The sequence below is a fragment of the Copidosoma floridanum genome, unplaced genomic scaffold (assembly GCF_036245765.1).
Source record: "Copidosoma floridanum isolate Cflo_tuat_1 unplaced genomic scaffold, Cflo_Japanese_pri ptg000024l, whole genome shotgun sequence".
In the NCBI taxonomy this organism is placed as follows: domain Eukaryota; kingdom Metazoa; phylum Arthropoda; class Insecta; order Hymenoptera; family Encyrtidae; genus Copidosoma; species Copidosoma floridanum.
In genome coordinates, this window is record NW_028321901.1 from 717053 (window position 1) to 744187 (window position 27135).

Below are 27135 nucleotides of genomic sequence, written 5' to 3' on the forward strand. Positions count from 1 at the left end.
GTTACAATTTATAAGCCAGCTAAGAGCAGGTGAAGTAAAAATGATATGGAAGGCTGGTATCATGAATGACTAGTTACTGGGATGGGCTAGGAGGGGTCTGTAAAATGGGCACTTAGATTAGCGTCATGCGGCAACAGGTTTAGCTCCAGTGTTACATCGGCGGTAACCCTTGATCTCCATAGACGGACTTCTTCGCGAGTTAGTGCTTTCCTCATGAGTAACTTGCGACGGTGTTAAAAAGTAACCGAAAGCGGAATTTGATGATCCGCAAATGAATTTATGAATGGAATGGAGTCAACTAGATGGAAGGAGTTGTCAAGAGCCCGAGTGCGAGGCACTGGTAGGAGCAGTGGTGCGGGTGGCCGCTGAGGCGTAACACGCCTAGATGCAGCATTGCTGTACAGGTGGAAGTGATTGAACAGATAAGAGGGCTGGCTGGAGGTGATGACTGCAACGGCAAGATTCGCAACATGCAGAAGTCGCCTGTGCTCAACAGAGAGCCACCCAAAAGCAAGACGGTAGGGCGTGACGGGAGATCTCCAAGGAATGTATAGCCATAAATGAAACGAATGCACGCGTTTAACAGTCGATGGAGTTTGAGATTTTGTTCATTCGTAAGATCATGATGGACGGCGCAGGAGTAGTCGAAATGCGGGAAGATTAAAGTCTAAACGAGGCGCTTCTTGAGTGAGCAGGAGAGGGCATGCTTGTAAAAACGCAGTATATAGAGGGCTCCATGGACACGACTTGATATTTGATTGACACGACGGTCCCAGTTTAAATTTGAGGATATTTGGCACCCTAGATCGGTCATGTGGTTCGTGTATCTAACTGTCGCATTGTCAATAACAACGCGTGGGAAGAGCGACGTATCTAGGTTGGAAATGTTGGGTTGGCTAACGAAGATGACGAGTCTGGTTTTGTTGGGATTTATTCGAATATGATTGTCATGAGCCCAGCTACTCACCCACAGTGCGTCTTCCTTCAGCATTTCTATACTCTGCGGAAGCTCAGAAGGGAAACAATGCAGGAAGATGCAAGTGTCGTCCGCATAGATGCCGTGCTTGGAGTGAGCGAGTACTTGCAGAAGATCGTTAATAAAAATGGTGAAGAGTAATGGCCCGAAAACACTCCCCTGTGGGACGCCAGCAGAGGTGGTGATCCGGGTTGATGGCAGGCCCGTTTCACTTTTGACCATTTGCGAGCGACCAATTAGGTAGCTCGCAAACCATTCGACGATGCAAGTTGAGCAGTTTAAGGCTCGTCGTCTGCGTAGGATTTGTTTATGAGGGACGGTGTTAAAGGCTTTCGAGAAGTCAAAGTAAATCGTCGGAGTTACCATTCTTCGGTCAACAGCGAGTCTGGCTTGTTCAGTAAATCCTAGAAGAGTGGTTTGAGTAGAATGCAAGGGCTTGAACCCTGACTGATGCGGGTCCAGCAGCTTTCGAGACAGTAGATAAGTGCTGAGTTTTTCATGAATTATACGCTCAAAGAGTTTGGATATTACTGGGAGAAGTGCTATGGGACGCGTATCTGAGGGTGTTTGTGGGGGGTGGGATTTGGAGAGTGGCAGAATTACAGATAACTTCGAGTTGTCCGAAAAAAGAGCCTGCTTAATTGAATTGTTGAAGATTTCGATTAAATGAGAGCGAATGGTGGGGTAGGCAAACTTGAGCATGTCAGTAGAAATTTGGTTGGGGCTCGCCGAATTTTTGGACATTTTGGTAAGAGCCTGATCGATATCTTCGCTAGTTATAGGTGCGAATTCAAACATGCTGGGCAGGTCGCCACGAAGTGGTCGAAGGGTAATTTCCGCGGTATCGGTGCAATCTAGAGGTGGAGAGGCACGAGGAACAGTAGCATAATGGTCGTTGAGCGTTTGTGGTGAAAAGTACTTGAGTGGAGAGGCAGAAGATTGGGCTGAGAGGCCAATGTTTCTGAGGTGACACCAAACTGTCTTAAGGTCAGAGGATGAGCTGAGCAAGGTCGAGTAATATCGGTTTTTCGCTACGTCTATTCTGTTTCTTACAAGTGAGCGTAAGGTGGTGAACGACAGACGATCAGACATCAAGCCTGTCTCTATGGCCCTTCGGTAAGCTGCTGCTTTGGCTGACATGAGGGCGCGAATTTCCATGGATAGCCATGGCTTGGATCTAGGGCGAATTACGCGTTGTCTGTAGGGTGCATGGGTATCGAAGACATCAGATAGTGCGTTTGTAAAATTTCTTACTTTTACAGAGACATCGCAGGGATGAATGTGCAAGTTAAGCGATAAATAATCGGTTTGAGTTGTGGCACGCCCAGCTGGAGAGGATGAGCTAAGTGCAGCTGTGATATCTTCTTGGAGGCGAATGAGGTTGATATTTTTCAAGTTGCGAGAAAAAATAATTTTTAGGGGCAAATCAGTGGATGGGAAGCGATAGTCGAGTGTGATGAGATCATGCCCTTCTGCAAAAGGTGTGGCAGATTTTGAAAATACACTGACTAGATCAAGCAATGAGACGATAAGGAGATCGAGCCACGAGTCAACATGATTTCCGTCGTTTCGAAGGACATGATGGGTTGGGTCTAAAGGGACAAGTTTTAAATTGTACGAAAGCAAAAGATCAGAAAAAAAAGTAGAGTCAGGGTTAACTTTGTGCATGGGAAAGTTGAAGTCGCCTGTGATAATTACGGTGGTGTAGTTGAGCAAAAAGATTGATAATATGTTAAACAACTACACAGGGTATGCAGCGTGTGGTCTGCGGTAGACCACGGAGAGTAGAACTTTGTGCCCCCCCTGTGATGCGTCAACCACTAAGTATTCAGGACAAGTGTCAAACTGATGATTCGAGCTGGCCAGAATTTTGTAACTGTAGCAGTCCCTAATGTAGAGAGCGACACCGCTGCCTGCTTTTCCGATACGATCTTGACGTAGTAGGCTGAAGCCATCGAGTTTGAACGGTATATCCGGGATGCTAGGTTTAAGAAAAGTTTCTCAGAGAGCGACGACGTCATATGCACGACTGTTGGCTAGAAAGTACTCGAGATTATTAAAGTGGGCAGATAAGTGATTAATATTACTGTGACAGATAGAAAAATAATCATTATTTGTGGGGTGGTCCAGCTGAGCTGCGATTTTTCAAGCACTACATGAAGGAGCTACGAGATGTTGAAAGTCGTTAGGTGATTTGATGGAGATTAGGTTAGAGTTCTTGTCTGGGCGCATACAGACTATCAGATTTCTAACTACGGGGCGTAGATATTTAAGCTCTTTTGATTTGATGATAGCTTTTTATAGCAGTTCGTAAGTTTAGCGTGGCCAAAAAAGACGCATCGTCATCCGGCTATCACCTCTGAAGCCAAAAAAATCTTGAGACTTTTTGTGCTTTAACAGATGCGGCTTACTAATAATGTCGTTACGGACTCTTGGTGAAACTAGTTTGATCATGACGAACATAGTATCATTGGCATTCGAGGACGTGCCAGCTTATGTCGATGGACCAGCCGCAAATGGCCCGGGGTGGATGGAGGTAACGCGGTTGAGTACTTGTAGTATGTCAGTCAGCTATAGAACAGTGCGGACGGTGCCAGCCCAATCCTCAGAAAAGCGTTTCGAAATTCCCGAAATGCAAATCTCGCAGGTATTTGTAAGTGTCGTGCACTCCATCAGGCCGTTTAACTCTAACTGGGTTTGCATCACCACCCCATGGGCCTCCACGCTCAATGCCTCCAGCTTGTCTATGCGACCAGAGAGTTTCTAGAACTTGCTGTTGATAGAATTTACAAAAGGATCAAATCTAGTCGTGAACCAGGGTGGAGGATTTGCACTCATGTTGTCGAAAGGCCCGATATTGGAGCGTTCTGTTGTACTCAGTTTAGACGGCTGTGCTGACGACGGAGATGGTGGAGATCGATGGGCAGCGCGGAGCTTTCGAGTGTGTGAAGTGGAGGAGGTCGATGAGGTGGGAGTAGTCAGGACGGAGGAGTGGCCCGAAGGAAGTGGGATGGGCTGAGGATGCTTCCAGGCGTCGGTTGAGTGAGTAGCAGGGACAGAGACGAGGAGCAGGAAGCACACTTGTAAAGAACAAAATTCCAACTCCACTTGCCCTCTAGACAGTACGAGTGAAAAGTCAGGCCACACAATTTACACTTTGGATAAGATTTAAAACCGTGATCAACAATTGAATCACATGTCGAGCATATGCTCTCACTCATTCCTTAGCGCAAGCATCTGTGAAAATATACAAAGGCACAAATAGGGTTTTTAGCACTAAAAAGAAGAAAAGCGCCTGCACGCAGGCAACTGGGCTGACTTAGCTGTTAGAAGGCGCTCCGCAGTACGGCCCAGCTTGAAAACAGGTATTTAAAGTTCACGCCTTGAAGGTTGGGCTGAATCGTATGCGCAGACCAGGTAGGCCAGTTGTCAATGGTGTCAATCCAAGAGAAAGAGGATACTAGAAATCACTGACCTGATGGCGCCGATGACCACTAACCTCCAAGAATTTGGTTGACAGACGAAACCGGAGAAGCCTGGCTCAAGAAGGTGAGCCCTGCCGTTTGTACTCAAGTTGCGAGAGCCAGCAGCCTCCCAGATCGTCTGGAAGTAAAACTCAAGAAAGAATAGTACACGCAGAGAGACGTATAATATATGTAGACGCGTTGTGCGACCTCTCCCCCATGGCGAAAAAATTTTAGAGAAAAAGGAAGGAGCCTTTACGTGCCTGTTCCCCGTCCCTTGGAGCCCTACAAGCCATTGGCACCTACTGAATCTTATCCGTTTGTTTTTAGAGACCTTCCTTTCCGTCCCTTTTATAAATAATAAAACGCAACTTTGTCGTTATCTTGTCCAGATCGCTTACTCTCTCGCTCGATGAGAGAGAGAGTAAGACCACAGCCATCATCCCCACGGACTCACCAGCAGCTCGCCATACGCCCTTGTCACGAGTCAGAGAGCCGAGAGGTAGCGTGTTTTTTCCCTCCGTTTTTCGTGCGTCATGCTAGGGCTCACGAGCGCCGGTAGGCCACTTGGAAGAGGTCCAGGAGTAGATAGAGGATAGGGAAAGTAAGAGAGAGAGAGAGAGAGTGCGGGTGTGAGAGCGATAGATAGATTATATCTTTATTTATACCACGGTACAAAATAGCGTTTCTTGGAAATGTTAAATTTAACACATAATAATTATAATAATAATATCACAATACCAAGCTTACATCTATATACAGTTGAATTCTTTGGCGTTATATCACAGTCAAATGCTTATGCATGTCGCATCATGTAAACAAAGGTCAATTACGTATATTATAGTGAAATCCCGCACTAACGATAAAAGTTTGTAATACAAGGTTTCGTGCTGGACTCATCTATCAGTCAATTATAAAATATATGAAATGTATAAATGAAGACTTAAAAATAACACATAAAATAAACGGATAAAATGAACGCTTATACACACGTTCCTGTGCCACTATAAAAAGATACTAATATAAAAAGACGAAAACAAGAAACATTAGCAAACGTGTGCATATGCAACGTCACGATCAGATTAGTTAAATGAGATCAATCCAAGCTTACCGGATGTTGTTTTACAGCTCGCTTGAACCATGCCAGGCTAGGAAGGTCTTGAATCTCAAGGCTAAGAAAGTTCCACAATCTGGCCCCAGTAACACCGAACGATTTCCGTCCCCGCTCAATCCTCGCAAACGGAATGCTCAGCTTCCACGCTCTCTCACCCCTCACAGGTCCTCGATAGGTGTGGTTTTCGAAGAGAGGCACGAGGTAGCCTGGGGCGTGTCGATGCAAAATTTTGTAAATAATTAAACTCATGTAGTAATCTCTGCGCGTATCGACCCGGAGCCAGCCCAGCTCTCTCCTGTATGGGGTGATGTGCTCATCCCTCTCAACACCCACAACGTATCTAACGCAGGCGTTCTGCAGCATCTGCAGTCCCTTCCTCTGCTCCAGAGAGGCGTCAAGTCACACGATTGCGCAGTAGTCAAGGAGAGGAAAGATCAAAGCAGAAGCGAACCTCTCACGCAGCGCCCTAGTGGTGTACTGCCGAAAAAACCGAAGGGTGTAAAGCGCACGGTTGACCTTTTTAGTCACAGCAGTGACATGCGGCTGCCTCGTAAGCTTTGAGTCAAGAATGACACCTAGGCTCGTGGCGGTCTCTGAGAGAGGGACAGACACCGCCCCGCCCAGACCAACACTAGGGAGACCTTGAGCTGTAAGCTCATTGATGTTATGATTGCTGCCAAATAAGATAGCATGGGTCTTTCCAGCATTGAGCCGGAGGCAGATATACAACACAGGCAAAAATCTGTGCAGCTGCACCCTTCTGTAGCTCGCACACTATAAATTCTGGCCCACGAGGTGTCCCCAAGACAGTGGTGTCCGAGGCCGCCAAAACTTTCATTTTATAAGCCTCGCACACGTATAGCGCCACCCCCCGCCCACGTTTCTATCCTGCCTGACAATGCATAGTCACGATCGAGCGGTAAGTGAGAGCGGTTGCCTTTGTTTGTAGCTCTTATAAATCCTTGCTTCGTTTTTCTGCCGCTTTTCTGCTTCTGGGCAGTTTTTGTTTCAGAACCGTTGCACACATTCATTTGCAACTGCTAGCTGGTGAATTTCTCTTCACTGCTGATGCAAACATCCTTAACTGTCCAAACAAAGCTGTTCGCTTATCTGCACATCGTCAGTGACACTTTCTTGGGCCAATGATAATTGGAAACACACTCATGGTGGCGATTACTTTTTCGTGCGACGTGCCTCACAAATGCTGCTTACACTAAGCTTATCTAGGTACTGAACTTTTTACTGCAGCTGATCTTATTATTCACAGTGAGTATTATTTTCTTGCGATATTGTTAGGTGAATTATACAGCCTTTTTGGCTATCTTCGCTCATCATAAGGTGTCAGTAAATTTCTTGTTAAGATATACTCAACCTTGCTAGTGCTAAGACACACTAGGCCACGCGTAGGTGTAAACAACTACAATTACACCTGCTCACTGCTTATCGACAGTTGTATTTACTTTTGAATCACGCTTGCGGTTTTCTGATAGCTCTTAGATATATAGGCTCTATGCTCACCTTAGTGAGCTATAGCTGTTACACATATATCTAGGATCTCAATCTCCTGACCATCAAACACCTGTGCTACCATATTTATTTTTAGATATTCGTCGTGTTTTGATTTTGCTGTACTAGTCATATTGCTTTTTATACATTATACTCACTGTATTTATAGGAGTGTTTGTGACGACTGTTTTTCTCTGGCCATACTATTTTCCTATCGTCTCAGTAATATCAAAATTTGCCTGCTTTTTATTTTTTATTTTATTTATATTATATTTTTTATATTTTTATTTTTATTTCTATTTTTATTTCTATTTTTATTTTTCTCGTCACTGAATTTTAGCGAGCTTTGTTTTAAATTATAAATTACATTATCTTCTTAGTTGCTTTATATTCAGTTTTTTTAAGTAATATATTTTTCTTAAACACTAAAGTAATAACTCTACATCTTACAATCATAGCTCTAATTATAGTATGGTAGGAAAACATCAGTCAATATCTTCAAATTGTTCTTAGTATGCGCAAATCATATATTATATGTCGGCGTACTAATTTTTCAATCAATAACGACTCACTGGCGTTCAAAGTTTACTGTACGGCTTGTGTAAAGCCTTTTCATAAGCGCTGTATTCATCCAAGTTGGTTTACTGAAAAATCAAACGCTTTTTGCTGCTGTGCATTGGTGCCTAGACTGAGACATTCGCCATTACTTGATTGCACTATTGCCCTAATCTGTTAGACCTGTTAGCAATAGATCTACCTCGATTCCTAAATCACCAATCGTATCCAAGAAACGCTCCCTCTCCCCTTCTGATTCAACCTCATCCCGATTATCCAAAATTGCCAAAACACAGACAATCGTTGATCGTCTGGACAGCATGGATAATACTGAGCCAACATTGGGGGATATTTCAAGGCCTATAGATGGCTTTTGTGCTGAGCATAAGAGTGATATGGACAGCATTCGCGCTTCAAGAAAACTGCAGTGATAAAATGGCAGCACTTAAATCGTCTGTTATTGCTCAGGCATCTCATGCTTTATGAGTTGACACTGGTGAATTTCTTATTATGAACATTCCTGCTGCAGTCTCCATACCGAATGTAGATGTTGTTAAGCGAGTCTTGGAAGCTATTGGTTCTTGTGATCTTTTACCACATGTTACATCAATTAAGCCATGGGTACCGCATAAGAGAGATGCTGTAAATTTGTCTTCACCTGCAGCATCTCGCGGTATTGTGGCGGACGCTGTTTCTGTCAAGATTCGTAATCAAATAGTGGATAAATCTAGTAAGTTTGCAAGGCTTAGTTCGCGGGATATTTTTGGTACTGGTGCAGATTAACACATATATTTAAGACTTCTATTGCCGCCTTAGGTCTACTCGTTGTGGCGACCCGCGGTTAAGGCTTAAAAGTTGTTGAATTATGCATTTCCTGTTATTCGTAATCTTACAGTCTGTATGCGAGTCGAACGTAATTCTCCGCTCATACCTATTTATACTGCTGCATATCTATCAGCTCTCATGCCGAGGAGGCCACCTGCTCAGCAATGACGCCATTACCATATAGTGCCATTATCATCGTCTAAAAACTCTTTTAAAATAAGACATGTAAACATCAATTGTCTAAAACGAAATTTTAATGAATTAGAACTCAAATGCCAGGACGAAAGATTTGATACACTGGCTCTTACTGAAACTTGGCTCACTGAGTTTGATAATGATGCCACACTGACTTGAACTGATTACACATTCTATAGAAATGATCGCATTGGAAAGGAGGGGGGTGGTGTTGGTCTGTATGTTCGCAACTCATGTAAGGTGAGTTCTTAAGGCATCTGATCCTCAGTATAGTAATACGCCTGAATTTTGAATAGTTGAGCTGACCTGGTTGAGTATTACCTTGCTAGTCGCAGTTGTACACAGACCTCTAAACTCTGCTGTTCCTAACCAGTTCTTCGAAATTTTGTCTCAGTTTGTTCCTAAATATAAACATATAGTTATTACTGGTGATTTTAATGCTAATATGCTTATAGTAAATTTAACTTCCACGTCCATAAACAATCATCTTGACACATTTTTCTTTTTTTAGTGCACTCTGAACCTACTTATCATACTTTTTATAGATATCACCCTACACACACCTGGATTGACCTTTTTATATTTACCTCTCTTTTAATTGTAGAATCGTATTGTAAATCCCAGATACCATTTACACCTGGGCATGATTTCATCATTCTAAATTTGAAATTTGATAAACCTCCTCAAACAGTTACTAAATTTACTACCTGGAATTTTGCACACATACATATAGATACTATGAAACGACATGTCTTTAATAGTCTGCGCTGTACTGATTTATCCCCTGGCGCGCTGAGCCTGAATCATAGTGTTAGCACCTTCACTAGGGCCCTTGTATCCTCTTTTGACGCAGTTGCTCCTCTTTCAACTGTATCTTTAAAATCAACTTTTAAACCATGGGTAGACTCTTCGATCCGAGGATTTATGAGGACTCGTGGTACTGCTTTTAAGCGGGCCCTCCGTACTGGTTGTGGTGCAGATTATGAAGTCTTTAAACAAAAGCGCCGTGCGGCCCAAAATGCTATAGACACTGCAAAAAATAAGTACCTCTCGAATAGGTTTGCTATTGCAGCGTCTGCCAAAGCACATTGGTCCGCTGTTCGTAGCCTGGGTTTGACTGGTGCCCGCTCACTATCCCCGCTGTTAAAATTTTCAGCCAATACTCTGATTAAGCACTATACTGATGTTTCTTTGTGTCATCCAGCAATGAATAAAGCCGCCCTGCAGAGTGTGTTAGATTTGCCACTTAACCTTAACAAACCTATTTTTTCTTTTACTAATGTTACACCTGAAAACGTAAAAAGCGTATTCCCTCCAGTTGAGTCGAATGCTTCTGGTAGTGATAATGGATTATCGACGAAAATGTTAAAACTCTTATCTGAATCTTTATTTGAACCCATTGCGCTACTTACGAACGAATCCTTTAAAGATGGAGTGTTTTCTTTGCAGTGGAAGTCGGCATTGAAAACCCTACTATCCAAGATAAAATCGCCTATTACACCATCTGATACCAGACCTATATCTAAGCTTCCAGAATTATCCAACATTGTCGAGAGGCTTGTGCACAATCAACTTTATACTTTTATTGAAAATCATAACTTGTTTTGTCAAAAGCAATCCGGCTTCCGCAAGAGGTATAGCACCCAGTTTGCTATGCTTTATGTAATAGATGACATTAAATATGCTATAGATAATAAAAAATTGACTACTTTGGTATTATTCGATTATTCAAAAGCTTTTGACACGGTGCCTCATATTCTACTTTTAAAAAAACTATGACAATTCAACTGTGATGATACCTCGATTCACTGGTTCCATGACTACTTAACAGATCGTAAACACGCTATTCATAATGATGGTAATGTCGTATCTGACTGATTATCACCAACTTCTGGTGCTCCACAAGGGAGTATATTGGGGCCACTCCTTTTCCTTATCTTTATAAATGACCTTCCTGGTGTCCTGATCCATTGCAAATATCAATTATTTGCTAATGATCTGCAAACTTATCATCATTTTCATGTCAACGATATAAATACTGCTTTTGAACACATTCAAGATGATATTAATGCTATTTAAAATTGGTTGATTGCAAATGGACTTTCTATAAATCAAAACAAGACTAAAGTGATGCTCTTGGGTAGTGTGAGTTTTTTATCTAGACATGATTCTCATTACTTACCTAATATAATGCTTTACGATCAAAATATTGAGTTCATTTCTCAGATCAAAACGCTCGGCTTATGGATCACACCTTAATTACACTGGAATCGGCATGCTACTTATATATCTCTGGCCGCGTCTTCAGAGCTTTAAATTCAATTAAGCATTTTAAGCACGCCCTTTCATTCAATTTAAGAAAAAATTTAATTGAAAGTCTTGTTCTTCCTATATTTAACTACATATCTGCGGCTTATCATGCGATCGATTCTGCATCAAATGCTTAATTGCACAGGGCATTAAATGCTTGTGTACATCTTGTCTATGGGAACATACCTCCTGTCGAGCGCATTACCCCATATCGCTTAGCCTTGGGATGGCTTGACGTTGACAGCAGACGGAATTATTTCCTCGGATCTTTCGCTTTTTCTGTAATAGCACGAAATCGACCATTGTATATTTCAAGACATTTTATTCAAGTAAGTGACTGTGAGGTACTGCGCAGATCAGTTAGAATTTTACCTAATAGCTTGCTCTGTCCAGTTTTCAAAACTGAGACTTATCGTCAGTCTTTCTTGATCCAGGCAACCTACCTACTAAACCAGCTCAGTTTCCTTACTTTCGATTTTGTATTCATAAACTCTTTCAAAAATTCACTTTGGTATTCATTATTAAATAAAGAAAGAGCCAACTCGGGTTTGGAACCGATTGCTTTCTGATTGTTCTACGTTAGTTTTAAGTGAATATTATTTTCGTTTTTATTTTTATTTTTATTTTTATTTTTCATTTTTATTTTAATGCATAAATCTAAATAGTTATTTATATAGTTATACACGCTCATAGTTTTCCATAATATAGCAAACAATAAAATAATACAGGATTGCTCGTAGATTTTAGCTATTGTTTTAGTTGATTACAATATTTGTACTCCTTGTGATGCTATCTCATCTATTTTGTATAAAATTGTTCTATTATAGTAATTTTACAGAACTATTTTTCTCAATTCAGTTTGGTTGCATCTTTAAAATGTATTACTTATTTCTTCTTTATATTAATTGTAAATGTGATTATTTATTTATAATGCGATTATTTGTCACTATCCTTATTGTACCTACTCTTATACTTACTTGTAAGCGACACTTTGTTTTGTTAATCTCTTTTCATTTTGTTAATGAAAAATATATTTACTGTACTATTTTCTGACGGCCAGACATGGTTTCAACCACAAGGCCTCAATAAAGTTACAATACAATACAATACAATACAATACAATGTTGTAGCCCTCAATGGCCACCATGACATCGCAAATGGTCGGACCCAACTATGTCTCGGTCACATCAAAGAGATGGTAGGAGGGAGAATCTAGCAGGAACTGTCGCGTCTGATCAACGTGAGCTCTTAGGAAATTCACATTATGAAACACAAAACGAGTCTCCGCCTCTCCAGCCGTATGCGCCGTCAGTCAACCAACATGTGCAGCGCATCCACCCATCTCTGCCTCTTTCTCATTGCCAGTGTCGTGGACATCATCATGCGCACGCGATTCCTGCGATACAGCTATCGCCTTAAGATCCGCAACCGTTTCAAATACAAAAGCCCGATCACCCAGTCTCCGCTTTACAAGAAATTCGCCACGTCTATGCCATACGTATTTGAAGCCAAGATTCTTCGCGATTGGCTTGAGATTTACAAATCTTCTGTAGTCTTTTATGTTAAGATACTTATTTCTAAAAATTTGTGTATTAATAATGCGTTTCGCATGGTCGTCAGTAAATTTCGATGTATCGAGATCACTTGTGCCGAAAGGTACTAGAGCTTTACGTTCGGCCACCAATCTATTTGCCAGCACTGGCTCCGCAAGCTCAACTACGATCGCCGAAGGCAAAGGCGAAGGCGCCACGCCCGCGTCATCCACCCCCGACCGACGTCTCCTCGATCGCGTTGCCACCATAGCAGAAGCACGCGTTACGCCATCATACTGGAGATCGGGCATCACAGCGTTCAGCACTGCGTGAGCAGCCCAGCGAAGACCGCCTTCATCGATGGCATCGCAATTCATGAAACCTGATATGATTACTTCGCGACTGCCAGCGCCGGAGCGCCCTATCGTGGAGCGCTCCGTAGGATTTGACTCTGGCATAAGATCCCGCGCAGGAAGCCGTGTGGTCCCCAATGAGCACGCAGATGTTGGTTGACCTGCATCACGTGCACCGAGCCCGACAGCATCAACGATCGCCCGTCTCAATTTCACGTTTTCTTCTGTTAGCGCCGCGATGCTAGATAATTGCTTATCGAAAAGCAAATTGATGTGCGTCAACTGACTCTCGAGAAACGTGACTTTATCGTTAAGATCACGATTAGCTTTCAAGATGACGTCCAGCTTGTCCAGCTCTTGGGTGATAAAATTAAGCTTACTACCGATGTCGATCGAGGGGCCTATTGGTGATTTAGGCATTCCACGCATGATATTTTCGTGGTCGGACTCTCCAATCACTCCGCTCACGCTGATACGATTTTTGGCATGTAGAGACGACGCTGTACGCTTGTCGACAGGCGATGATAGTGCCTGTGTATGTGTCTTAATATTATTGTTTCCGCATAGAGCAGTATCAGCATCAGTGCCAGCGCGACGCTGCGCGGCTGCGGGAAGGGGGGCGATCGACGAGCGCGACGACATCGCTGTGGGGACAGATAATTTTCGCGCAGGTTTGTTTTTACTGTGTGTGTTAGTGTTAGTTTTTTTATTATCGGTGCGTGAGCGAGCAATTGCTGGGGAAGAGGAGGAAGTTGACATACACACTGGTACACTTACAGGTGCCGTCAATGCATGTGTCTCTCTCCCGCTGGTCGCTCCGCTTGACCTGGATACCGAGGTCACTACTACTTTATTCAATTGCTTCAGTGTTGTTATCGCAATACACTTTACGCACACATTTCGTCCTGCCCATTCTCATTTTTTGATTTTAGCAATGTCCATTCCAAGCAAACGTCATAATATACCGAAGAGCATCTTGTACAAGTTCTTAGTACCACCCCCGTGCGAGCTGTTCGCCTGCATTTCATGCACGATGATCTTTTCATTTGTTATGTACCTGAGAGACAGCAGGGCTGGAGATCAACTGTCACGCAGTTGTAGCAGACAACGCACCTATAGCAGACAGTGCACACGGCCGCCAATTCCAGGAAACAAAGCGCGGCAACTTGATGCCCTTAGCAGCTAGATGATCGATCCCAATTTGTAGGTTGGATTTGAGAGCGAAGAAAACCGTGCCGTAAGTCTAAAATATGCAACTTCCACCAGAGATAACACTCACGGAGTCGGTTGCGTAAGAAAGCAAGCAACTTTACTACAAGAAAAAATGCCCGCAGGCAGAGATCGGCAGAAATGTGCCACAAAACAGAGCAACAGTAAAAGCGTGTGGTGATTACTTACGCGCCGCTGAGAGAGAGAGAGAGAGAGAGAGAGAGAGTGCGAGTGCGAGAGAGAGGGCCAGGTCACGAGAAGTCGCGGGTGCATGCTCGGGAGTGCCAAATTAATAGTGTCGCGCGTTTCCGTTCTGGGTATATAGGGCAGAGGGGTATAGTCGAGAGGGAACGAGATAGAGAGAGAGAGAGAGAGAGAGACCTAGGACAAAGGGACAAGGTTAAGGTTACCGGGAGACAGATACAGAGAGAAAAGTGAGATTGCGTGTACAACAGGGCCGGGAAGAGACAGAGTCGAGGGACGGTGATAGGACGTGCAAGTGTAGGTGCGCGTGGTGTGGCCAGGAGCGCGTCAGGGCAGCAGCCCCTCTTGGTTTCAGGACCTCGAATGCGCGCTCACAGCTCACACAGCAAGGTGGAACCGCTGAAGCACCGTCGAGGAGTTTATTTGTATAGCAGTGTGGAGAGCTGTAATAAACAATATCCTTAATCTTGACGTGATGGTATTTCCCATATTTATTTCCCTTGGTAGAGCGAGAGAACAATTCCCGTGCAAACTCCCTTTTTCAGGAGCAGAATCCAGGAGGACGAGAGACCCGGAGGACGCACGAGACGAGGTGTCCACTTCCTACGTACCCCCCTTTCTTTTTCTTTTTAGGTACGAAGGCAGCGTGACAAAATTAATAGTTGATTTCAACAAACGATCGATTACAGAGCAAAATTTAAATAATGGTAATAAATAAAAATCTAGTTTGCAAAATTCTCTCCCCGATTAAAAATAACACATTTTTTTTAAACCTCTGCAAATTTAATTAACTTTCTTGTTGGCCGCAAAAAAACCAAACACTGTTTTAACTTTGGCTACATGGACCTGGCCATCTGCTCCCGGAAAAATTCGTGATATTACACCTTTCCTCCAATGATTCCGTTCGAGATTATCATCTAAAATTAACACAATATTCCCTTCTTTCATTGGGAGTTGTTTGTTGAACTACTTTTTTCTTGGCATTAAGATGGGTAGATATTCACGCATCCACTGTTCCCAAAACAAAATTAGCGTAGCTTCATAAATTTTCAATTGTTTCCTCGAGCACAAGGATCGACTCTCACTTTTATCAAATTTGATCACATTGGAAGAGGATAGTTTTAAAACATGATTTGGTGTCTATGCTTCTTTATCACGCGGGTCAAGAGATACATGAGTTAGCGGTCGTGAGTTGACAGTACTTCCAATTTCAATTAAAATAGTTAGAGAGTCTCATCTTTAGGAGTTTGATCTTTGTATTCATAGCGATTTTTACCGATTAAATCATTCTTTCCCACGCTCCCCCCATATGTGGACCAGATCATGGATTAAATTTCCTGTAAAATTTACTTCTAGCCGCGAAATTTGCTAGTTTCTCTTTGTTTAAAACAATTGAGTTATCGTATCTTTCAATGCTTTACACATGCCCTTGAAATTCATGCCGTTATCTGAGTATACTACCAAGGGAATAGATCTTTACGCCATAAATCTTTTGTAGGCTAAGATCACGGAGTCAGCACTCAAAGAGTGATCGAGTTCCAAGTGAATATCTCTTGTAGTTAGGCACGTAAATATCACTCCCCTTTTTTTCCTGTCTACGTCCTACCTTAACGACGATTTGACCGAAGAAATCAATACCACAGTGTGAAAAAGGGGTAACATTGTAAGTGACTCATGCCAAAGGAAGATCACCCATTTTTGGATTTACTGGTTTCGCGCGTAAAAGCTTGCAAACTGCACATTTAAGTACCAGACTTCGTAACGCTTGTTTAAACTCGAGGATCAAAAAATTCTGACGTAATTCATTTAAGACTGTGTCGAGACTCCCGTGTACATATTTTTCGTGATAATGTAAGATAAGAATTTTCAAAAAGCTTTCTTTGCTGTCTAAAACCATCGGTTCGTAAATTTGCGTTTCTTCGATTATTTTTAAAAGTCTCCCGTTTACTCGTAAAATTCCTTCCTTGCCAATGAAAGGATCTAATTTCAAAATTTCACTTGTTTTAGGAATTTGTTTTTTTATTAACGCGTGAATTTCTTCAAAAAAGATGGTCTGTTGCGAAATTCGAGTGCATACAATTTTAGCCTTTATTTGTAAGCCGGTCAAAGAAATTTCTAGCTTTTTTCTCTTATCACATTTATTTCTTAGTTTTGTTATGTATAGATCTTTGCTAAAATTTTCCGGTATACTACAAGTCAAATATTCGTTTTGCTTCGGCCATTCACTCTCTGGTGTTTTCAAAAAGGATGGACCAACGAACCATCGACTGTCATTATTCAAACACCCGGAAGTGAATGTCGCATACCGTCGTCAGCTGGATTCTCTTTCGTGGGAACGTATAGCCATTTACAATCTTTCGATTTGTCTCTGATTTCCTTCACTCTGTTAGCTACGTACGTTTTAAACTCTTTCAAGTCCCTTTTCATCCAACACAAAACGATTGTAGAATCGTTTAGATTCCGTGAATTCGTGTTCGTTTATAATCGAATTTGCTAAACGCGTACCTAAAAAAGCTTGTTGTAGTTCTAAACGTAGAATTGTTGACCCTTTGAGAGGAGCTACATGACTTTTCACGGTAATTGAAGCAACGTGAGAAAGACCGTTCCAAAGCGAAAAGCGCCAGTAAGCAATGGCAGTGAAAGCTTTTAGGCTGGCGTCAAAAAATACATGCAGCTCAGCTTCGTTCGTTTGATACCCCAAGATTTGATATCATCTATAGATTTGGCACGATTTCACGAATTTTAAACCCGTCAATCACTGACGAAACCTTGCGCATTCCTCATCCCGGATTTTCTCGTCTTAATTTACTTTACTTTTGCCTACTTCTTGCATCAAACTTCGTCAATCAATAGTGAAAGGAGTAAAAAAACCGAGAGGATCAAAAACTGACATAATCACCGCGACAAATTCCCGCCTCGTCGGATTATCGGTTCCGTTAAAAAAATCACCATTCATGCGATTTAAGTTTACGTTAAATATAAGTTTGTCTACATCGTTTAACCATCGCAAACCCAAAACTTTTTCTTCGCTAGAGTTTAATTTTTCCAGTTTGATCGATTTACTTGTGTCTTGGTTTTGTTCGATTTGTCGTTGCTGCTCCAACTGTGCATCTCCCAATTGGCGTGGGAATTTATTTCAGTCATTTCACGCACACGATTTAAGGCTTCGTGTTGAGATTGGCAGCTATCGAGATAATCATCCATATAAAAACTATTGATTATACTTTTCGCGCTTTCTAGAGATTCTTCAACGAAAAGATTCGCGTTTTTTATTTTCGATGAATAGCGCAGATGAGGGGGATGACTTAGCTCCGAATAACATAGAGCTCATTAAAAATTCCTTCAGCGGAGTCGTCCTATCTTTTTCCCTCCAAAAGAAACGTTGCACGTCGCGATCTTTTTGGCGAAATTTAATTTTCAAAAACATATCTCGCATGTCTGACTTTACCGCATACGAAAATTGACAAAAACGCATCAAAACACCGAGACGTGGTTTTAGTAAATCAGGGCCAAACAACGATAAGTCGTTGAAACTTTTCGCGTTGGCTCTATCTGTGACGTCGAAAACCAAACGCATTGCAGTCGTAAGAGCAACGCATTTTTATACTTACTGGAGTACACTGAAAAAAAAATCAAGCAGCTGTAGCATGAGAATCTATACTGCGTTAGTATGACTATCGATTCATGTGTGCAATGCTTGGATTTTAAGTATAGATCGTATGAGATGCGCTTAAAGTAATATAGTATGGTCTGCTAGCGTATACACTATGACACACACAGTCGTAGCGCGTGGAGCCCACGCGCAAAGTGTTTCGCGTGTACGCACGCTGAATTCGAGTGGGAGCTATAGGCATACCCTATACATAACATACGCGGTCTGCAATACGCATTCATTACAGCTGATATACTGATGTGATATGTGTGATGCTTGTGTGATTTTATGTGTATAAAGATGAATAACTAAGGTAATAGTTATTTCTTTAATGAGTACTAAATTAATGTGGTAATTGTTCATCATTAATTACTAATATTTTGTTCAAGTGTACTACATGTGAATTGTGCTCAACTTTATTTGTCAACACCCTGCGCTGAGTGCATTATATATATATATATATATATATATATATATATATATATATATATATATATATATAGAGAGAGAGAGAGAGAGAGAGAGAGAGAGAGAGAGAGCGGAGACAATCACCGAAACAACATCAGTATGCGTTACAATTTTGAAGGTTATACGGCAAAAGGTAAATTAATAAACACCTGTGCCAGCGCGAAAAGATTAAACAGTATGACAATGCCAACAGAAATATTCCTCATAGTTTTTGTAAAATTTTTTAAAATTACTTTAGGTAAATACAAAAATAATTTTTTGTTACCACTATGTGTTAAAATGATGGATTTAACTAATTATGTACTATGATGTCAATCACATCGGTTAATATCAGTAGAAGTTGGAACTACGTATTTATATCGGAAGAATTGTCTATTATTAAGTCTTGATTATATCAAATTATTAGGATTTTTCTGCCATATAAATATATAAAAAAATTTTTTTACGTAATATTTTATCATAGGACAGCCCTTGAATTTACAGTAATGTGTATTCTAATAGATTAAGTATACCTTAGTAAGCACAGTGAAAAAGACCAACCCCATGATAGGCACGTAGAATACCTGAGATGCCTGTGCATCTCATGCATGTCTCTCATTCAAAATCAGTATGAGTACACACGAAACACTTTGCGCGTGGGCTCCACGCGCTACGACCGTGTGTGTCACAGTGTATACGCTAGCAGACCATACTACATTCGTTTGAGCGCACCTTATACCGTCTATACCTGTATCGCACAGTGTTGCTATGTGAACCGATGCGTTTAACCCAATACTTCTCTCACACTGTATATATATGGATGGTATTCATGCTACAGATGCTTGATTTATTTTTCCGTGTACTGTATGTACGTTAACAATTGCGATGAACTGTAGTAGTAGTTATGTACCGCATTCTGTAGTGCGTTCCATTCTTTCTGTATATGCTTGACTGGACAAGCTTCTTCAAACCAAGTGACTGCGTGCATGAGGATGACTCAGTAAGTAAAATATTGTTGCTGCATAAAATACACTTTACCGCACCACCATGTTGGTAAAACACTGTGAAAAAATATGGAGAGACTGTTAGAGGGCGCAAAATGCGTAATAAAAAAAAATTGGATTAGCACTCACAGCACTAAAACATAATTTTGCAATAATTATTTCCCAAAAAATACACACCTCCAATGTTATGTTTCTGATGGTAATATCTGAGACATAGCTGTAGGTTGTTCAAAGCAAAGGCACATTAAGTTATTGCAACAGCTAAAAAAAAACGAGAAATATAATTCTCTGCTTTCTGAGGAGTGCGTGCCATCACACACATTTCTGATACTTATAGTGTACGTGCACTGTTTGAAAAAGTATTCGCGATCTAAAAAACAAGCATTGTCAGCTATAGTTTGGAAACCGGTTATCATACCTTAATATCGAAAAAGGGTGAAGTGATGGATGAAACTGAAATTTATTATATAAGTCTTGTTGCATAAAAATCTGAGTTTTCATTTTCAACCTATAGCCAAAAAAGCGTTGTGTCGTGGTCGCAAATATGTGTACGCATAATGAACATTTCAGGCATGGAAACGAAATCCAAAATTAGTGTACACGGTTATATGTACACGTAGACAGACACACTATCAAATGCAGAAGTACATGTATGCGCTCTCCTCCCTTATAGTATCTCCAACGTTCGTTTTTAAACATGTATACCCAATTATGAAATTGGTAATAGCATGCAGCATAAATGATACACAAAATATGTAGAAAATAACCGTTATATAGTTGTAAAAATTATAAATTTCTAAATATATCTTGCGTAAGCAAGAAACAAGAGTAACTTAACTGAACAAGACTACCAGTAAGCAATTCAAACGTTCAAAAAAATTAAAACAACTTTATCTCAATATGCAATGTCGTATCTATGAAAAAGCTTCCATATAAGGAAGCCAATGGAACGTTAATGCATATTTATTGTGTTAAGGGCTAAATAGGCTAGTCGTTAACATTTTAGCGAGGTACCCCACTTTAAAAAAAAACATCAAAAATAGTCCCGTACTTTCCAAGTTATAGTTTTTTTTTATAGCACGGCTGATTTAAAGCCACGTATTTACTTTGACAAGTTTACTTACACGAGTAAGCCATCGCAGAAGAGAGGCTGTCCTACCATGCGTCCTTCTCTCTTCACTGGCTTTCGTCGGTGCCCAACGCTGTAAAATTGCCTTACTTTGCAACGCGCTTTTTAAGGGCATAGTGACATTATGAGTATTTAAAATAGTTATTGTATTGTAAAAAAACATCTGCAGAATACGTATCACCTACAATAATTGAATTTGGACCATTTTTGGCAATTTCTCCACCGTTTTGCGCAAATCACCTTTTTTTACATTTTTGCAAATTGGGGCATAATTTGAAAAAATTTGAGAACCCAGTTCTTATTACAGCTAGGTACAACAAATACCTACAATGCAAGCTCCAAAAAAAGTTTCTAGGATTATTAGAAGCCCTGTAATTAAATTTCCAAAAATGACCATTTTTGGTGGTTGTAATTCCTTCGTTGGAAAAGTTGTGGACCAATTTGAAATTAAAAAATTCATTTCTTTTATCTTTTCAAGCGCTACTTCAGACAATTTTTTGTTTTAGCCCAGAACTTTTTTTTGCATCGATAATCGCTAAAAATCTGTTTTATGGACTTTTTTGAGGTTTTTTTTACATAGATTCCATGAAAATTAGCTTTCCAAAAATATTATCAGCAATTTTTGCTATTTTTCTTATAATTATCCCGTTTATGAAGTGGATGGAGAATTTTTTTGAACATATGGGGTAAAATACGCTACGACGCTTGTACTACATAATGTTTTGCACGTAAGCTATATCCAACTAGGGGTACCCTTTGGAAAAATAGCCCTGACAAAAAATACTATTTTTTATTTAGAGTACAATGTACAACTGCTACTTTTTGCTTTAGGGCCGTGCCTTGCACCGTAAGATAGAAAGGTAATTTACAGGGTGCAAAATGATTTCTCCCTTAGTAAAAATTACAAGAACTGGACCCCTTAGTTCTTTTGAAAATAAAATATCACTTTTATCTAAAAATTATGTCTTCTCTAACTATTGTTCTTTAACAAGTCCTGATTTTGGCTCTATTGAAATTGTATCACTTGTACTTTGTTTCTGTATGCATTAGTTATAAGTCATATGTCTATATTCCCCAAAACCAATTTATACTGAATATGTTTTTTTTTTTTCTGCAGTTCTTACAACTGCCAAGTAAAATGTTTGTTTTGCTATCTATTTGATATAACCTTTTTAATATTTTATACATAAAATTTTTTTTACGTTTTTCTGATATAATTTAATTTGTTACAGCACATAACTAGTATTTCATCGAAGTTTAGCGAGTTAAAAAAAATTAATTATGTTTGACTACGAGAGGGGACAGTACTTGCTTATGTATAGTCTTAAAGTAATATAGTACATGTAGTACAGCCAATTAAGATCATTAAATCATCGTACTGTATGATAAACCAAAATAAAAACTGCCTTTCTAGGAGCTAAAAAATAAAGTGAGTCTGTATGAATTATTATTTTATGAATTTCTTTCAAAAAAGTAATGAAATTAACAATAATCCTGCGTCAAGCTTAAATATGCTTGAGTCATTATTGTCGCTAATGAGAAATATTACTCTGATGCTCTAACATACAAGCTTGAAACGCAATCTAATCTTAGTTAATACTTGTTGTGGATTTTACTGCTTCTCTGGAAGAAAAGCGGAAAAATGATCTGTAGCAACCAAACTGGCACGTCATATTTTAGATGAGTGTTGCCGTCCAAGGTATTTTTTCTTAATGTTTTACCTGCATAGAAATTGAGTCCTGGCCCTTGGCAACTACTTCCAGCAAGTACTAAATTAAATATGAGGCGTTTTTCACTATACTAATGACGACAGCATTTATATTTATAGTAGCACAGCAATCTAGAGCCAAATATAAGTTTAATAAGGGTCTGAAATGGCTGTAAAATATTTTTTTGAAAAGTATGCGCTATACTGCATAAATTTGTTTTGTGTCGAACTTGACTGTTATCCATTAAACGAGTAAGACGCACTGTACTTACATTATTGGTCAAGCTTACAAAAAATTTTGAAATATGGCCGCTTATGTTAATAACAACTTCGGCATTTCTTCTAAAACATAGATATACTACCGGACTACACAGGAAAAATAGATCGTAATATTGAACAGGTGTGTGAAGTTGATGAGGATTGCAATAAAATTAAAGGGATGAAGGCATATATATATATATATATATATATATATATATATATATATATGTATTTGTTTGATGAGTTGCAAATGTTTAGAAGACTCTCGCTCTCTCTCTGTCTCTCTCTTTCTGAGAGAGGCCTGGACGGGTCAACCTTAAGTTAGGATAACCTTACGCTATTAGACTAGTTTGCCATGTTCTATAAAGTCCTTACAAAAACAAAAGCAGATACCAAAAAATAACAGCAGCAAGTGGGGACCCAAGTGAAAGCCAATTCAGAGGAATTGAGATAGTTGCGTCATGAGATTACTTAGCTTGAAGCCACACTTTAGCGTGTAGTGGAGGCTCAAAAGGACTCAGTGCCTTATCAGCTGAAGGTCGTCAGTGTGCTACTGCAATACACACTGGATCACGCGAGTTTGTACAGAAATTTTTTTGTTTTAAAATTTCAGGGATTACTCTTTGATGCTTTTGCCAAATGTGCATTTCCTATCAAAAGGGGGACTGTGACTGCAGTAGCTAGTAAAGACAGGGTGCTTGATAGTGCCAATTTGTTTAGGGCCGAGGTTGCAAAGTTGTTCTGAAGCGAGATGAGTGATTACAGTGGCAGAGTATACTCTATCATGCTGATCTGGATATGCTGCAATGACTACCAAGGTTGCCGGTCTATGCTCATATTTATGAGCGTTGATTCTTCTACTTGGCGCACCTTAGTAATGGTTCTTTATGTGAGTACTAACTTGATTTCTGGGACCTCCTCCATGGCCACCACGTTGATGCCCTAGGCTTTCCCAAAACTTAGCTAACGCTTTTATAATGTTTGATATTATTTCATATACCAGATTATAAATAAACACGTAATAATGGAAGCATTAAGGTGACTAGAGAACGGTGAGAGTATGCTCAGGGCAGCAAGGTAATGTGCTACGTGCGTGAGGACATGACATGTAGCATCATCACAGATCTCTAGACTGAATGCACCGAATACTTGAGGATTGACCTCAGGGTAAATGATGCTTGTTGTATCCTTTTAGCCACTTTCTACCAGCGCCCAAAGGGGGACATCCTTACCCAATTCTTTATTGCGTTTCAACATCCTTGTGGCTGGTGATTTAAACTCATATCTTTCAGGACGGGACTACTCCTCAAAGAATCTTCACAATTTGATTCTTAAGAGTTCTTTATACTTGATGTCGTGTTGAGTAGCACATCATTGTGATACCCCACATACCTGGCTTGATATAGTCTTGGCGGATTCTAATAAGCAAGTTATAGTGGTCGTCTACTGTACCTTTCATAAATGGCCATGATTACTTAATTATAGACCGTAATGTCACTGTATCCCGTTAGTTTGCCCAACACATGGCTCAGAATTTCCGTCTTTTTTCTGTCACGGTTTAATGGAGATGTAGTCCTTGGCTACCAGTGATAAATGGAGTTTATTGCCCATTGGCACCCTTCTTTGACTGGGCATTGAAGACTTGGTGCATGCTGTGTGACCGTTTGTATGGATTGTCAAGGAGAACTGATGACGTGGCGCTGATTTCTCAGCTAAGTAGTATGCGTGTTGAGTTATGGAGGGATATTTGCTTGGCCTGTGATAAATACCTGGGAAGGGCCGTGGAGGGTAAAGTGAATTCAACTCGGCGTTGACAAATTTTGCGCAGACATTAAAAGTACTTTCCCTCCATGACATGTGTTCATCCTCCTTGTAGTAACTAAACGTGGAAAAATATTTTTTAATGAGTGCTGGAATCTAGTCTAAGCTTCGCATTAGTGCCCGTGACTTGTGGCTAACTCAACTTGGCAATTACGCACAGCTGTAATGGGCTATCATTTGCTTACCGTCATGAGTCTTCTTTTTTTTTTCATTCCGTTCTTGGTGTACTTATTGAACCTATATTTACTAGAAACGTGTATCTATCCAATGTCCTGGAAAAAATCTGCGATCATGCCATTTTTTCAGGTGCCGCGTGCTAGCAAATCATTTGGCTGAGGTATTTAATGTCCTGATTGCATGGAGTATATACTATTAACTAGAAACCAATAATGCAAATAGCGTTATCAAAAATTACTGATAATGTACACCTGGGCACGGAGCATTGTATGGTGACTATGTTTGTTCTGTTCTATTTTTTGCGGGCCTTTGACTCAGTCAACCATGAGTATTTGTTAGGCATGATGGTCGGGATAGAGCTTTTGACCGAAGCTTTACAGGTTTATGGTTTGCAGATGACCATTAAATATATATGGTAAGTTAGTCAAGACCTCATTTGGTAAATGCCAGCAGCTGATAACGGGGGATCTGACTCGGAAGTCTCTTATACTGGCCAATAGAGTCATGATTCCACTAGTTAAAAAAAATCAAAGATCTAGGTGTCACGATCTTGGGTAATCTGACGTGAAATGCCCACGAGTCTGCCATTTGCTCTCAGATCCATGGCGTATTGTACAGACTAAGATATAAGGGTCGCCTGTTATCCAGTAGATTAAATGCGTAACCAGCATCTTGCCTAGTTAGGTCACACTTTAACTATATCTATCTCGTCCACATGGGCCTCTTCCGATATCTTATACTGAGATTAGATCGACTCTGCAACTTGGTTGTACGTTACATCTTTTGTCTTCATCACGATGCGACCATGATGCCATATTGCGTTACTTTGGGTTGACTGTGCCCCAGGAAAAGACACAAGTATTTTTTTGGCCAAACTACTTATTAAAAACATTTTCGCCCATTTCTAAAGAGCCTTCCAGACTAATGTGTCAGAGATAGACTGATCTACGAACTCCGTGTGTGAATCTTGCATCTTATGCCTCTTCGTTTTCATTGACGACAATGACGTTCTAGGAGTCTATTCCAGCTTCTATTTAATTAAAAGTTACAGTTACAGCACTTAAAGGCTTTTTGCTTTAATACCTAACCTTACTACATAACAGCAATAATTCAACAATCACCTTTAATGGTATAATTTAGTCTGCTGTAATATTTTCATCTTAAACAAGTTAAAATGTCAATTAATACACAATCGTCTTTGATGGAATAATCAAGTACATGTAAGTCTTCTCGATTTAAGTTTGTTATCATGTTAATTAATATAATCTTGTCTTTTTATATCTTTAATTAATTAAAATGTCAATCTCTAATTAAGCACCTTAAACGGAACAATGCAATGCGCTTATTCTTTTCATATTAAATTGACAAAATTGTCAATAAATAGACAAGCATCTTTGATGAAATAATCTAGTCTACCTGAGTCTTCTTGATTTAAATTTATTATCATGTCAATTAAAAATGAGCACTTATAACCAAATGACTGATTACACTTTAATCTCCTTATCTTTAACTAGCAGCCCCCCATCTCGGCTTCACCCGGGATTTACTAAATAAAACACCGTAGTGTGTTGACATGTAATGTGAAACATTTTCAGTTAGAAATTTTACACATATTCCTGATACATCTCAGAACAAAAATCTTCTTATTAAAAATATATTTTTTCGGAATCCATATAGTTTATTTGGTCAAATAATAAGGTGCAAAAATTCAAAAAAATAACTATGCTGAAAAGTACCGTGCGTTATTTATGCCATAAAATGATCGGTGGCTATAAGAAGCCGTTGATTCACAGTTTCTTTCGTGTAATTCACGAAAAGGCCTATTTTTTAAAGCTGTTAAGATTTTAAACCCCCAAAAAATTTATATTACAAAAAAATTTTTTTCTCATATCTCACAACTTTATTACCAGAGCAACAAAATCCTGGACCTTAAGCCCTACGTTTTTATTGCCACAAAAACACAAATAAATTTTTTACTCATTAAAAAATCTGAAGTAGGATCTTTAAAGATTTCAGAGATTGCTGTGAGGGTACAATGAAAAGCTGATCTCTCACGTAATGGACTCTTTAGTTGTCGATTTTGACGCTGCTGTTTCAATCTCGATAAATTTTCTGCGTCAGTTTCTTGACGCCTAAGTAAAATTGTATTTATTAGATACACATAAAGTTTTTCTTCCAATTCACCCTCTTGCGACTTTTGGCATGCTTAAAATTTTTGTGACCCCTAAAAGCTGTTTTCTGTCAACTTTGTTAAGTTCTTATATATTTGTTGGCAAGGTAGTTCGACGTCCAATAGCCCTAAAAAAGACCAGTGACCTTCTTAAGTTAACTCTTTCTTGACTGCAGTTAACAGCAATTGTGACTGCCTGGGTACCTCAGGGTGATCTTCTCTGACTTGCTGTTGAAGACCCAGACTGATCGGGAGAAAAATTACAAAGTCTGAAGCTTTGGGGCTAGTTATAGTGCTCTTTCCCAACGTCTCCCGGTATAACGTCGAAGACGTTGGTGTCTAAAGCACCTTTTTTATTTGCAGATTCAGTTGTTTTGGTGATCTTAGATGGGGAGATTGGTTAATGATACTTGTCCAGTGGAGGCTGTCCCGTTGGCTTAAGTTTTTTTTCCTTTATAGCTGTTATAGGTTTTCCCAGCGCAGACCTTGGAGAGGATCAGTGATTCCTGGTTGAATGCTTAGA